The 14,515-nt window shown below is 34.8% G+C and overlaps 1 protein-coding gene across 4 annotated transcripts in view; it reads right to left on the bottom strand.

Moving 5' to 3' along the window:
* Col8a1 (collagen type VIII alpha 1 chain) overlaps window positions 1–14,515 on the bottom strand; it is a 155,314-nt gene that overhangs the window by 55,033 nt on the left and 85,766 nt on the right. For 2 of the 4 annotated variants that reach the window (XM_026402435.2, XM_026402437.2), the window contains exon 2: window positions 3,289–3,408. The gene's annotated coding sequence lies outside the window, so the exon portion shown is untranslated. Of the gene's footprint in view, window positions 1–348; window positions 386–3,288; window positions 3,409–14,515 lie in introns of those variants that run through there. The other 2 variants (XM_077794415.1, XM_026402436.2) reach the window with 2 other exon arrangements.

Raw genomic sequence — 14,515 nt, 5'->3', positions numbered from 1 at the left:
TCAAGCGGTAGCGCGCTCGCCTGGCATGCGTGCGACCTGGGTTCGATCCTCAGCACCACATACAAACAAAGATGTTGTGTCCGCCGAGAACTAAAAAATAAATATTAAAAACTCTCTCTCTCTCTCTCTCTCTCTCTCTCCTCTCTCACTCTCTCTTTAAAAAAAAAAAAAACAATGAAAGAGTGATTGAGTTTTTCTGGTTCTGAATTTCTAGTCTTTATATTGAGAATGGTTAATAACTACCACACTCCTCTCAGGAGGCTGGGGGTGGGGAGAATAAATAAGAAATTGTATATGAAAGTGCTCCATTAGATCATACAGCACCATACACATGTAAGACATTATTACCTCTTTTATTGTAGATTTGCCGTAATGTCTTGCCCAAGGCCACATTCCAAGTTGGTGGGAGAATCAAGGATAGAATCTAGGATTCTGACTTCTAGCCATCTGCTTCAGTTACAGGCTATTCATACCAAATGACTTATATAGTTTTTAACTTTGAAAAAAGTCATTTTATTAAAAAAAAAGAAAAAAAAAGAGAATGGCAGTAAGAAGTCAATTCCATATTGAACAGTTAGGGTCTTTTTTGGCAAATGTCATGTTCTATAGTAAAATTATACATACAGGATATTTATATACTTATATACTCAGAATTACAGCCATCAAGGATTGGACTTTATTGCTGTCATATAATATAAAAAATCATGTTCTTCAAAGCTTCAAACAACTTTTAAATTGAACTGTGGTTTTCCTACTCTATTTATCTCCAAAATATAGTACAGCCACAAGAAAGCCCTTCCGTAGTGGGCTTGATTAATAACACAGATATGGATCAATTCAGCAGGTTTTCCATAGATATTTTTGGTTACAGATGTAGCTCATTAATTCCCATGTGTGAGACACTACCTCTCTAGTGTGAATCCAAGAGACACATTAGTGTTGAATACAAGTGGGAACAAGTCAGTTCAACCCATATATAGTGCTTCCTGTGTGTATGGTACGTTAGTATTTTAATGATCAAAGGAAGTTTGTTTCTATGATAATTGTCACACATACATGTGATTTAACTTGAGGACAATATGAAATCTGTCTACCAAAGTGTCTATGCTAGGTGCATGAGGGATCTATATTTTAGGAAGGTAGAAAGATGATCAGAAAGGAAATTCTAGATTACTCAATTACTCAATTCTAGATTACTTAACATTACATTCTGTACTTTTAGAGGGCACATGGAGGATTAGTTGGGATTTGTTTTCATTTCCTTAACTGGATGCCTATTATGATATTCATATTTGAGTTTTTTGATCATTGTGTACATTTGTGTCAAGTGAACTTCATAGAACTTAAAAATGAAATAAAATATTTAGAGTCTTATACCACATGAAATTAAACATAAGCCATGTTTATTTTCACAGAGAAAAAGACACATTTAAAAAGTTAATTATTCTTTTTTTTCAATGAAAATTCTTTAAAATAATTTTCAGCAGGTTATTTTCATCAGACAACTATCACATACAAACTTCAAGCCTGTCAGAATTGATGACCAGGTTGAAGGAACATAATTTTTATTTTCACTTGCTGAATCATTGCTGTTGACTGTTGAATAAAATCATTTATTGAGAAACATTTACATTTTATTGCTTTTGCACCTTAGTTTAAAAACAAAGAGCTTAATTTTTTAAAAGTCCAATAAAATGCATTTTTGATATTTCCACCATAACTTTACAAGCAATTCCTCTCCTCTGCCCTGTAATAACCACCTTCTGCATTTTTATGATTTAGTTTAACATTATTATAGTAATTTTTTACTGGGTGAGCCCATCAATGCCCTTGGCAGCAAGATTTTGTTAGAAGAAATCCAGAAGCTGAGCCTGTCATGGTTGCAACAATTACAATAGTTTCTTTGGATTGAGTTCAGAGCCTTACCCTGACATTAAGAAAGTAATCCATGTCCTGTATCTTTCACCAGCTTTTTCAAAATCCTAGATCAGCTTGAGTTCTACGACCTGTTGCTTAAATAAGCATGTATTTTTTAAATTTAATGGTCCTGTATTATAAATATTTCATTTGGAGAACATCTGGCTCTGATGGAATCCTGCCAAGATAATTAGTGGTACCTATATTAAAAATGTAATGCCTTTATAAAATCATTAATATATTCACATTTCTCTAGGAGCTCTGAGTGGATTCACTCTAGACAGGATGTGGCCATGTGGCATTAGTTGGGCTAGATGCTATGCTTGTCTTGTTGTTCAGGTGCACTCTCAGCAAGAACACAAGAATCTGAGGAATCTTAGCAATTCATTCCTTCAATAATGAAATAAGATTAAATGGACTATAAAAGCCATTGTACTATTATATATTAGGAAATATTGAGCCGTGTGTCCAAAAGTCACACTTAGGAGCAGGCAATAGTAATAAGCATAGGATGGCTGTGGATACTATGAGATAATGTCTACTTGTCAGAAATGGATGGTATGTTGTGGTTTTTTTTCCATCAAAGTTCAAAAGTTAATGATGTACTTTATATTTTTATTGCTTTTACTGAGACATCAATTAAGGCATAAAAGAGATTCTGGCGTGCTGTTATTATTTTTCACTGTGGATATATTCAATATCACATGTGAATAAAACCATACTTGTTATATCATTCTCTGTTTCATACATCCTAGATTGTCTCTAGGAAAATTTAGTACATATCACTTCAATCATCTGAAAGGAATCATTTGTTCATTATAGCTCATAACTTAAAACTATAAAATATCAGCCAGAAAAAAATTGGCCCAATTAAGAGAAATATGATAATGGTAGAAAAATACATATAGACATGTCTGGGAGATGATAAGATTATTTTAATTTTCCCATTTGCACTGGAATTATTTATTTTACAAATCTCCAGATCTTTTATTACTTAAAATCCTCTGCTGAATCATGAAAAGAAGCTTAAGTTAGCAATTTTCCTTTGCAAATTCTAGTTGCTAGCATCTGGTGAACACTTGGATACCTAGTCAGGTCCTATGGAAATGATTATTTTAAGACTCAATTTCAACATGCTGGACTTAAAAATCAGCGAGGATCACACTCTGCACAGAATTTTACTATAGGGGATTCAAAAACCTGATATTAGTAGCCATGGTCTGAGGCTTTTGTAGAGGTGTAGATAGGATGGGAGATAGAATGTCTAGGAAGGCTGGACACCTGTCTGTCAAATGCCAGTATGCTCCTGGACAGAGATTGGCTGCTTCGCCGTGGACCACCCCAAGGCTGGGCTCCAGCCCCCACACTTACATTTAGACTTGGCTGGCCTGTGGAATCGAGGACCAAAGTCCCTGCTTATGCCTTGCTGTGGCACCCCTGGGGCTGGCTTCTGTCTCTTCGCCAGATGCTCCTCTACTTCTAGAACAGCTTCTAAAGTAGAAAAGAGAGGACTCTTTTTACTCAATTGGAAAGACAATAAAAAGCAGAATTACTATCAAAGTTTCTGGATCATAGGAAAAATTACATGATAAGAATGTATAAACACGTACTTCATTAAAAATGCTATTATATATCAAAAATTTAAGTGCGTGTTTAGGATATAAGAGAGATACTTTTATGTTGAATAGGAGTATATATTTTTCATTTCTGTGTAACCAAGTATGCATTTATTTATTTTCTGTACATATATTGCTATAGTTTGGATCCAGAATGTACCCCAGTTGAGTCAAGGCTTGGTTACCAGCTGTGGGGCTATTGGGAAGTGGAACATTTAGCAGGTAAGGCCTAGTGGAAGGAAGTGAGGTCATTGTGGGGCATGCTCTTGAAGGGGATATTGGAACCCAGGCCCCTCCTTTCTCTCTCTCTAGCTTCCTTGCTGCCATGAGGTTGATGAGCAGCCTCCTCTGCCACTCAATTCTGCCATGATGCACTGTGCTGCCACTGGCCCAAAATAACAAGGTCAAATGACCATGGACGGAAAGCTCTGAAGCCATGAACTAAAATAAAATGTTTCCTCTTTTTAAGTTGATTATTACTGTTTTTTTGATACAGTATAGCAAGCTGACTGATGCATAGGTTATATATATATAGTTTTTGTCCAAATAGACAATGTATTGCATATCTTTTTATGTACTAAAGCTTCACTAATTCAATTCTCATTAATATAGATTTGAGATAATTTTATAAAATATTTGGAATTTTGTTATAGAGGAAGTACATGTTTGAGGAAGTAATACTTCAGGAAGAAAAGCTAGGTTTGTGTAAAAAAAGTGAGCTTTTTTGAGCAATACATTTTCTACCAAATTTTTAAACAACAGTATTTGAGTTACACATTATTCTTAGTTATTTACCAAGTCAGAATTGATAGAACTTTAATTTGGCAACATTTTTAGGTTTTAGTTTGAATTTTGATACCGTTTAACTGCTTGAATATACTTTATAAATTCTTTATCATCTTGAGTTTTTAAGAAACATTATGTGATTTCTCTCTACTTGAACTGAATTTCAGAAATTTACACATATATTGTTATAGTTACTTGTGTGTGAAGTAACAGTCATTTTCTATTTTTATTTTTATTTTTTGGTGTGTTTCACAGAACCTTGCTTAGGAAATTTTCATATTTATTATTTAAAACAGATTTAAGCAGGAACAACCTTAGACATTGAGGTACATAAAAAGATTTGAAAGAAAGTGTTTGTTAAATTAAGAAATGAGTGCAGAATTGAGTATCCAATTTAGAGTTTTAGTAGTGTGATATAAGTGACATATTCTAGAGTAGTACTGTCCAATAAAACTTTCTGGAATAATGCATATGTTCTATATTTATACTGTTCAATATGGTAGTCACTTGTCACATATTGCTTTTGATCTCTTGAAATGTGGCTACTGTGACTGAAGAACTAAAATTTCACTTCTTTAATTTTAATTAATTCTAACTAAACTATAGAACTAGTGGCTAGTGTCTATCACATTGGAGAGAAATGTTCTAGAGTTTCTCTGTATTTGGTACTCAACACAAAAATGGATGTCTTCTATCTGCTAAATATCTATAAAACAGAAGTGTCCCCAAAGTCAAGTCCCACCCTTGTATTCTGACATATGGCCTTCACTATGGAGCCTGCATGATGTTTGTTCAGGCCCAAAGGGTAGATCCAGCAGCATTCGGAACTTTAGCTCAACTTGTGGATATTCACACATTAGTAAAGTTTGGGTGAGCCATAGGTGATTTGAGACTCTTCCATTTCTGGAAAGCCATGGGATCTCAGATTATCTCTAGTAATGAAGTTTGATAACTAAAGGGACTCAAGAGCTTGGCTTTTCCCATTCACTGCTCATGTAGTATGATTCTGCAATCAGAAATAGATATGAAAACGATACCAATGAAAAAGAAACCCTCCAAATTCTGATTGGATATCAGAAATGGGCTGATAAATATTTTTGTGGCTGTTGCTGTATCATTCTTCAATGAATCTTTCTTGAGAACCCACCAGGTATAAGGTACAATGCTTAATACTTGTACTAAAGCTTCACTAATAGAATGTATGGAAGAAATTGGACACAGCTCCTGACCTCATTGTGACTAACTGCATTAGATCATAGTATTTTTTCCAAAGTTGTCTTCTGAAATTTATTATTTCCTTTTGGTTATGGTAAAAAGACAAGAGGAGAAATATACACAGGAAAAAGAAGTTCTAAAGATTATTATTTTGTGTATGCTATATACCTAATGCAATTTACTTCTCTCTGAACAACTTTCAGAGATACACACAGAGGTAGATTGTTTTTAAAATGCAACATTGGAAGCACAGGAAATCAGAGAGACCTCAGCTGCCATTTTTAAACCTCGAGACTAGCAATATCGTTTAACATTTATTAAGTGTTTGCCACATATGTTTAAAAGGTGTTCTTTCCTCTCTATCATCCAGAAAAATGTCCTTTAAAATAATTATGAATAAAAGATTTTTTGGTTGCTATTAATGTAATGACGCTCTTTTTTTTTAACTAGACCATTCATAACTCTGTAGGAAAAAGTGCTACAATCACTGTTTACGAAATGAATCAAATTATTCAACATTTAAGCATCACTGCAAGACTTGAAGGACACTACTGGCTGCACAGGCAATATGCAATTCAGTATTTTTCAAAGGATGATCCAGAAATGTGGCAAAGTACTAAGCAAGAACTAGTTAGTTAGATTTCCTCCTCTTCACACAGCAATTGCATAATTAAATGTATGGTCGAATCTGCATTTATTAGATGAATTTTCAAATGTATCACTGATAAAAAAATTAGGGATGAAAAAAATTAAAAATTAAGTTAAATGAATGAAGCCACAATATCTAGGATCTAAAGTTAGAAGAATTTAAATATATTAGTTGAAGGAATCATGTCCTTGATTTTTGTGGACACTTTGCAAATGAAAGCTTAAAACCAAAACCCAAATAACCCAGTCAATAAATGGACTAAGGAACTGAATAGAAACTTCACAGAAGAAGAAATATAATCTGTCAACAAATACATGAAAAAATGTTCAACATCTCTAGCAATTAGAGAAATGCAAATCAAAACTATTCTAAGATTTCATCTCACTCCAGCCAGAATGCCCATCATCAAGAATACAAGTAATAGTAAGTGTCAACAAAGAAGTGGGGAAAAAGATACACTCATACATTGCTGGTGGGACTGCCAATTGGTGCAACTGCTCTGGAAAGCAGTATAGAGATTCCTCAGAAAACTGGGAATGGAACTCTCTTTTGATCCAGCTATCCTACTCCTTGGTTTATACCCAAGGGACTTAAAACAGCATACTACAGTGGCACAGCCACATCATTGTTTATAGCAGCTCAATTCACAATAGCTAAATTATAGAACCAACCTAGATGCCCTTCAACAGATGAATGGATAAAGAAACTGTGGTATATATACACAAGGGAATATTACTCAGCCTTAAAGAAGAATAAAATCATGGCATTTACAGGTAAATGGATGGAGCTGGAGAATATCATGCTAAGTGAAATAAGCCAAACCCAAGAAACCAAAGGCTGAATATTTTCTCTGGTAAGTGGATGCTGATCCATAATGGCAGAGGGGTAGGGAACAATGGAGGAACTTTGGATTGGGCAGGGGGGAGAAAGGGGAGGGGAGGACAGTAAAATGATACAGACATTATTAGTCTATATATATGTATGATTACATGACTGGTGTGACTTTGCACCATGTATGTCCACAAAAATCAAGGAATGAGAAGTGTGCTCCATTTGTGTACAGTGTGCCAAAATGCATTCTACTGTCATGTATAACTAATTAGAAAAAATTAAAAAAAAGAAGTACAAAGTAATGAAATAAGCCATAAAGAAAAAAAGAAATAAATTTATATAAATACTTAAAAACAATTTCATATAAAAATCATCATGAACAAAATTGAAAGGTGAAGGGGAATTGTTTCTTCCCTTGAAACCCTCTGCAGGTTTTAAAGATGGCCAAGAGTTCTTTGACTCTCCTCTGTGTTCCTTACCATTGAATCTGGGAGAGCTTACAACTGCTTTGACCAATGCAGCCCAGTGGAGGAGGCAGTGTAACTTCTGAAGCTGAGTGAGAAATGCCCGTTAAGCTGCTTCCTTGTTGTAATGCTGTTTTTTGAGCCCTTACTTCTTACTCAAGTAAGAAGTCTGACTACCTTAAGACCATCATCCAGGAGAAGTCACATGTAAGTGCTCCCATTGACAATACCAGCAAAGCTCAGGTTTTCTTCTATCCTTGTTAGGATGGTAAATATATCAGTGAAACCATTTGGGGCCCTAGAGATCAGCCATTTTGCCAGGTGAGTAAGCCATGAGAGCAGAAAAAAGCTCCTAGATCTTCCTGAATTCTCAATCATAAAATTGTGAGGTAAAGTAAACTTTTGTTGTTTTAAACTACTAAACTTAGATGTGGTTTGTTATATAGAAAAGATAACTAAAGTATACCCTCTTATATGTATATTTTTTATAAAAATTAAAAACTTGAGGGCTGGGGATGTGGCTCAAGCGGTAGCGTGCTCTCCTGGCATGCGTGTGTGGCCAGGGTTCGATCCTCAGCACCACATACAAACAAAGATGTTGTGTCTGCCGAAAACTAAAAAATAAATATTAAAATTCTCTCTCTCTCTGCCTCTCTCTCTTTAAAAAAAAACTTGAATGTAAAAGACATCCTGAGAAATTATTGGCAAAAGTTGAAACAGTGTTAATATTCTTTCCATAAAAGAGAAAAATATCAATACTATATAGTAAAGTTGAAATTTAAGTGAACAGATAATTTAAAAAAGGAGAAATAAATAAAGGCTAATAAGCATTTAACCTCAGTAGTAATGAAGACAATGAAAATTTAATGATGAAGTTAAGATTTTGGTCATCAGGTTGGCAAAGAAGAAAAAAATTATTTAATGTTGTTTTGGGTTAAGTGAGAGTATAAATTGCACAAATTTTCTGTAAAATAAATAATGTTATATATTCAGAGCTTTAAAATTATTTATTTTCCCTGATGATTCTAGGGATTTAGAAATTCAGGTCATGAAGTCACCAGAAATAAGGTAAAATAATAAGGTGTTTATCACAGTGCTACTTATGGAAGCAAAATACAAAAACAAACTTACTGTCTGTCAATCAAGACAGTTAAATAGACTATGTACTTTATACTGTAGAATATTATTTTATTATTTAGAATTAGAATTTGAAGATATTTTATTTGTTAATTCTGACCTGGGGACACCACAGCAAAGTAGAAAAATCGAAGGCTTTATGGTCATATAGACTGAGCATTGAATTTTGGATTTGTCATTTACTTTTGTTAAGTATTTGGAAAGTTGATTTTCCAAATTTAATTAACATCATAAGACTTTCTAGTTTTCATGCAAGAAAAATGGGTCTAAGTACCTATTTCATTTGTTATAGTGATTATTAAATGAAGTTATATATTTATGAATAATAATGCATAATAGTTTTATATGGATGTATTTGTAAATAATAAACACAATAGTTTTCCAATAATTTTGTCTCTTTTCTTTCCACCCAAGGACACCATTTGAGCTACATATCCAAATTCAGATTACTTTCCAAATTCACTCAAAGTTTTTCCACCTGGCTTCCTCTCTCCATGTATCCCTTTCTATCATTATTTACTCCCTATATCACAGTCAGAAATTTTGAAAACAAAAAGTAAAATAAATGAGTTTGCTTACAATTCTTCAGTGGTTCCAATTATAATAAATATACATCCATTCTTGTTCTCTATACAGCAGATAAAGGTAAGCTTTGAAAAATGTAAATCAGATCATGTTATTCTCCAGTTTATATATCCCTGCTCTTACATCCAGTGGCTACTGGCAGCACATAGAATGACTCTGAACTTCTCTCCTCACAGGATTCTTACTTCTTCTACCTGCCAACCTTGTCTTCCCCTTCTTGTCCTGTATCCTCTAGCCATACTGGCCCTCTTATGGAAATAGTGTTGGTCCTCACTTTTAGTCCTTTGATCTTCCTCTGTCTGGAATGCTTTTTCCCCAGAACACTGCATGGCTGGGATTTTTGCCTTTTAAATCTTTCCTTAAATGTCACTTCCACAAGAAGTTCTTTCTTGATTATCCAACCTAGAGTCAATCACTCATCTTCATATTTCTTTAATATAATTCTCTTTACTTCTATAGTAGAAGTTATATTTTTCTTACTTAAGTATGTGTCTTATTTACTTATTGTGTTAGGCTTTCATTATTGTGACTAAAATATCTTATAAAAGTTTTATTTTGGGCTCACATTTTCACAGTTCAGTTCATGGTCAGCAGACTCCATTTCTCTGGGCTCAAAGTGGGACAGAATATCACAGAAGAATGGCATGGGAAGGAAAGCTACTCAGCTATTGCAGCCAGGAAGCAGAGAGAGAAAGGGAAAGGTGCACCCTTCCAGAGCAGGCCCCAGTGACGCGCCTCCTTCAGTCCCACTTCACTTGTGTATAGTTACCGTCCAGCTAATCCATTCAAACTACAATGGACGGGCTGTTTACAGCTCTCATAATCTAATCATTTTACCACTAAATATTCCTGAAATAATTCGGGAACTTTTGGGGGGACATCTCATATCCAAACCATTACACTTATATTCTTCCTCAACATGAACTCTTCCTCCTTCAACTCCTTCTTGAACTCTGGGAACTTGCTTGTTTTGCAACCAGAACCCAGCCTGGCACATGGTAGGTGTTTCATAAATACTTATTGGACTCCTTATAAAGAAACACTTTTTGTACTTCTGAAACACAGAACTTAGCAGGGCAAAAGCAATAGCACTTGAGATTTTTTTAAGACAGAAATTATAAACTACATGAGCCTTTTGAAAGATTTTGATGGCTCTGATTAGAGTTAAGTACATTGCTTTGATTTTGAAAAAGAAAAAAAAAACACAAACAAAATCACAACAGCATAACAATTTTTTTTTTTCAGAAGGATGAAGAGAATTCCCCTGTCAAATCAGATACTTTTAAACTATGTCACCACTTAACAGGCTTCTTGCTTTGAAATGAAGAATGTTTACCTCCTATCAATATTTGTATTGCGCTGAATGCATGATTTATTTACTGGACAAGGAACAAGTTTTACTAAAAAGACTTCTCTTTCATCACTGAAAGGGTTGAAAAAAGGATTTAATTTTTTGAGATTGGCGAAATACAAGCCTCTAGAATGAGATGTCCTCATGATTCCATTGAGTAGACTGGGTGGATGGAAATCAAACCTTCTACTCTGGGATGAAGAAGTTTATGGGGTGGACTTCAATAACCATATTGAAGACTCTGCAGTAATGAGTCCTATTTTTATAAAGCCCATGAGAAAAAAAATCTGAACTGTTATTCTGAATTGCTATCTACAGACATGCCATAACATTTCAGAAAGTATATAGCACTCTCTCAGACATTTAGGCAAAAGTTTCAGTATGTGGCTCAACATCTTCTATCTCCAATAGTTTTGAATTTCCTCCAGGTTGATCACATTCTTAAGCTGCTTAAAGGAAAGGAAACACAAGTTTGCTAAACAAGTCTCTTCAGCCATTCTCCTTGCTAATTGTGTTATCTGTTGAGTCTCAACTAATCCTGAGACTTGTGCAATAAATGAAGAAAGGCAGTGAGATGAAAGTTTCTGTTATTTTACACAATATTGAAGGAGAAGATTGGTGAATCAGGAATTAGCAAAGCAAAGGAAATGCCTTTTGCCCCACTGACATCATCCTAGGGTTTAGTTTCAAGTGTTTCAGGGGATACTATATTTTATTTTACTGATTTGTGACAGTTGCCTGACAAATGTTAATTAATCAACAATGCCATTAAATTGAATGCAAGATTTCCACAGGAATTGCCCATCCTGTGGAATTAGAGAAAGACAACTGGTACTTGAGGTTTCCTGGAAGCTGATCTTGTGTTCCAATAGAGCATTGCAGCTGATTTGGTTTCATGACTCCTTGAAATGTTTGGAAGGATGGAGAGAACCCATTTTCTCACAAAGACTCCAGGTTTTACACTATCAGATAAAACTCTGATTGTCAAGTTCATTTCTACTTGAAAGGATTTGTTCTTAATTAAGAAATACATGTTGATAAATTAAAATAAGGGAAATTTATCCTAAGGTTGTACTAAGCCATCACTGTGGGTCTGAATTGATAGATCACTGGCTTTCTTTTAATTACCTTATGATTTGAAAGACATTAATTTTCATTTGTTTATTAAAACCCACATAATGGTCTCAAGACTGCATTTCATCATTACAAAGTCCAAAGAAGCAAAGTCTAGATGACTTTGTTCAAGAAAAAACTGAGAATATCTCAGTACCTAAGGCATATGTGAAATCTTTGGGTATTACTAGTTTAGAACAAGGAAGGTAGGAATGAGAAATTAACACTTCAATATGTGAATAAATTGGATAAATGGTGCCTTTAGTTTAGAGAGCTGAAGAACAGAAGCTTCCATGATTGGAATCTAAAACTAGGCCCTTACTACAATTTAAATGGTGATATTTGAAGAAAATATCTCTGAAATTTTTATTCTAGGTGTATATACCTGACACTTTTGCAATAGCAGAAATATATCAAATGTTTCCCAGATGTTTCTTATCCCCAATGAAGCAATGTGAAAGGTAAAATTCTAGCCCTTTTAAAATAAAACCATTGATGAACAATCAGAATAAGATACTGAGAATATAATGGTTTTCTAAGACATGGCCAGAGGTCTTCCAAATAACATAGTATGAGAAAAAGGGAGACTATGGCAAATGATGAATAATCAAAAAGAATCTGGCATGAAGTTTACCTTTATCTAGATATTTGGTATTATGGAGCAAATCTTAAGTTGAACCAAAACCAAAAAGGTAAATATATCATGAAATTCTTGAAATTATATCATTAAATTCTTGCATTTAATCATCTTGTAATTTGTGTTATAATAAATTATTGTAATTTGCATTATAATAAATTTATATATTCATCTGTGCAATTGATTTAGTAATTGATTAATTAAATATTACATCTCACCTAAGATGACCTGAGAAGCAATTGGGAAAATTTAAAAAAATCCTTGATAGAATAAAATTGGATTTAGTTTTATCTCTATTTAAAAGTATATTTATGCCCATCATAGTGGTGCATGCCTGTAATCCCAGTGGCTTAAGAGGCTGAGACAGGAGGATAAAGAGTTCAAAGCCTTAGCAAAAGTGAGGTGCTAAGCAACTCACCAAGACTCTGTTTCTAAATAAAATACAAAATAGGGCTCCCCTATTACAAAATGTGGCGCAGTTGTTGAGTGCCCCTGAGTTCAATCCTGGTACACCACCCCCCCCAAAAAAAAAACTAGATTTTTCCAGTTTAAGAACCAATCTTTTAAATCATTGTGACAAAACTTCAACCAGTTTTTGTAGTCATTTTTTTTAGTGAAGTAACCATGAGCCAGACCATAGTAGAAGGAACAAGAAGTAGAGAAAAATGTGCTGTGTGTCGGGATAGGAACAATGTTCTGACACACCCTGGTAGGTACCTTTGTAGGAAGAACAGGATGGGAATCACACTTTGGGCATCAGGATATGATCAAGCTCTACTTTTGGTGAGAAGATATTGACTTCAATATTCTGGATGACAGTACTTTTTAAAAAAATCTGAGTGTAATGGTTTTCCCCTCTCCCCACAAAAAATGAAATCATACTACCTATAGTCCAAGTTGAAATTTCTGATTTACGGAGAAAGTCCTCTTTTAAAAAATGCCATAAATGAAGCTATAACTCAGCAGTAATAGTAACAGCCATTACTTATCGAGGATGTCTTCTGTGCCAGGTTCTATGCTTAAGTATATATCAGTTAATCCTCACCAAAACCTACAATAAAGCAACTTTCTTATATTTAAGATCATTTAATGTGATCAAGCAATCTTAAATTAACTCTCTCTCAGAGACACATACATTCTCTCTCTCTCTCTCTCTCTCTATGTTTTTTCCCTCTCTTTCTCCAGCACACACTGGATGGCTCATTATTGGTTCTCAGAAAATACTTGTTGAATTAAATAAAATGTCATTTACTTTTTTTTTTCCTTGAGGGAAGGATTTTCATCCATCATTTTATCCTTTGAAAACCTAACTTTGAAGACTCCTAGGAATAAATAGGCATTAGGAATTTTTAATTCAACAAAATGTGGATTGACTCGTCTCTGCTGTCTTGGGTCAGTGAACAAGACTGATAATCAAGGGAGGTTGAAGGGTGTTTGTGTAGAAATTGGTGGGAAGAAAGAAATATGAATTCTAGTAAAAATAAATTTGCTCCCTATAGGCTATAAACATAAAGAAATAAGAAAGCCAAGATACTGGGAATTTGATAGTCTTCTGTGGAGTATTTGAGACTTGGTCATCTTCTGTGGAGTGTCTGTGGCAATGGTGTCAATTGATGATGCTCTGAACTGAAAAAAACAGCAAGATCCAGTGTATACATAAGAGAAAGGAGGATCATGATGGAGGACAAACTCCCAGACAAATAAAGTCTTGTTTTCTGTGCATTTTTTTTTTTCAGTACCAGTGATTGATCTCCGGGGCACTTGACCACTGAGCCACATCCTCAGCCCTTTTGTGTATTTTATTTAGACACAGGGTCTCACTGAGTTGCTTAGTGCCTCACTTTTGCTGAGGCTGGCTTTGAACTCATGATCCTCCTGCTTCAGCCTCCTTAGCCACTGGGATTACAGGCCTGTGCCACAGTGCCTAGTGTTTTCTGTGCATTTTTGTCCCTGGTTTATTAGCCCTTCTAGTTGCTGACCAGATCCTTGTCCTCACTGCTCAATGCTTTGATGATCCCTGGCAGTATTTATGGCTTTTGTGTACTCTGTGTTGGAGGACCAGAGGAAGACACAGACTCAGCAGACTGAGTCCCTTATCTCCTGACTTGGTTAATACAGGGTAATATTTTCATGTTGAGCATCTTGTCGTGCCTGAACCATTACTGCAAGGCCCAATCTCGCAGGATCCTTCTGCATGTGCACACGCAGCGTTGT

The sequence above is a fragment of the Urocitellus parryii genome, chromosome 2, assembly GCF_045843805.1.
Source record: "Urocitellus parryii isolate mUroPar1 chromosome 2, mUroPar1.hap1, whole genome shotgun sequence".
Lineage (NCBI taxonomy): Eukaryota > Metazoa > Chordata > Mammalia > Rodentia > Sciuridae > Urocitellus > Urocitellus parryii.
Note: the sequence above shows the minus strand (reverse complement) of the source record. Positions and strands in the feature narration are given on the sequence as shown.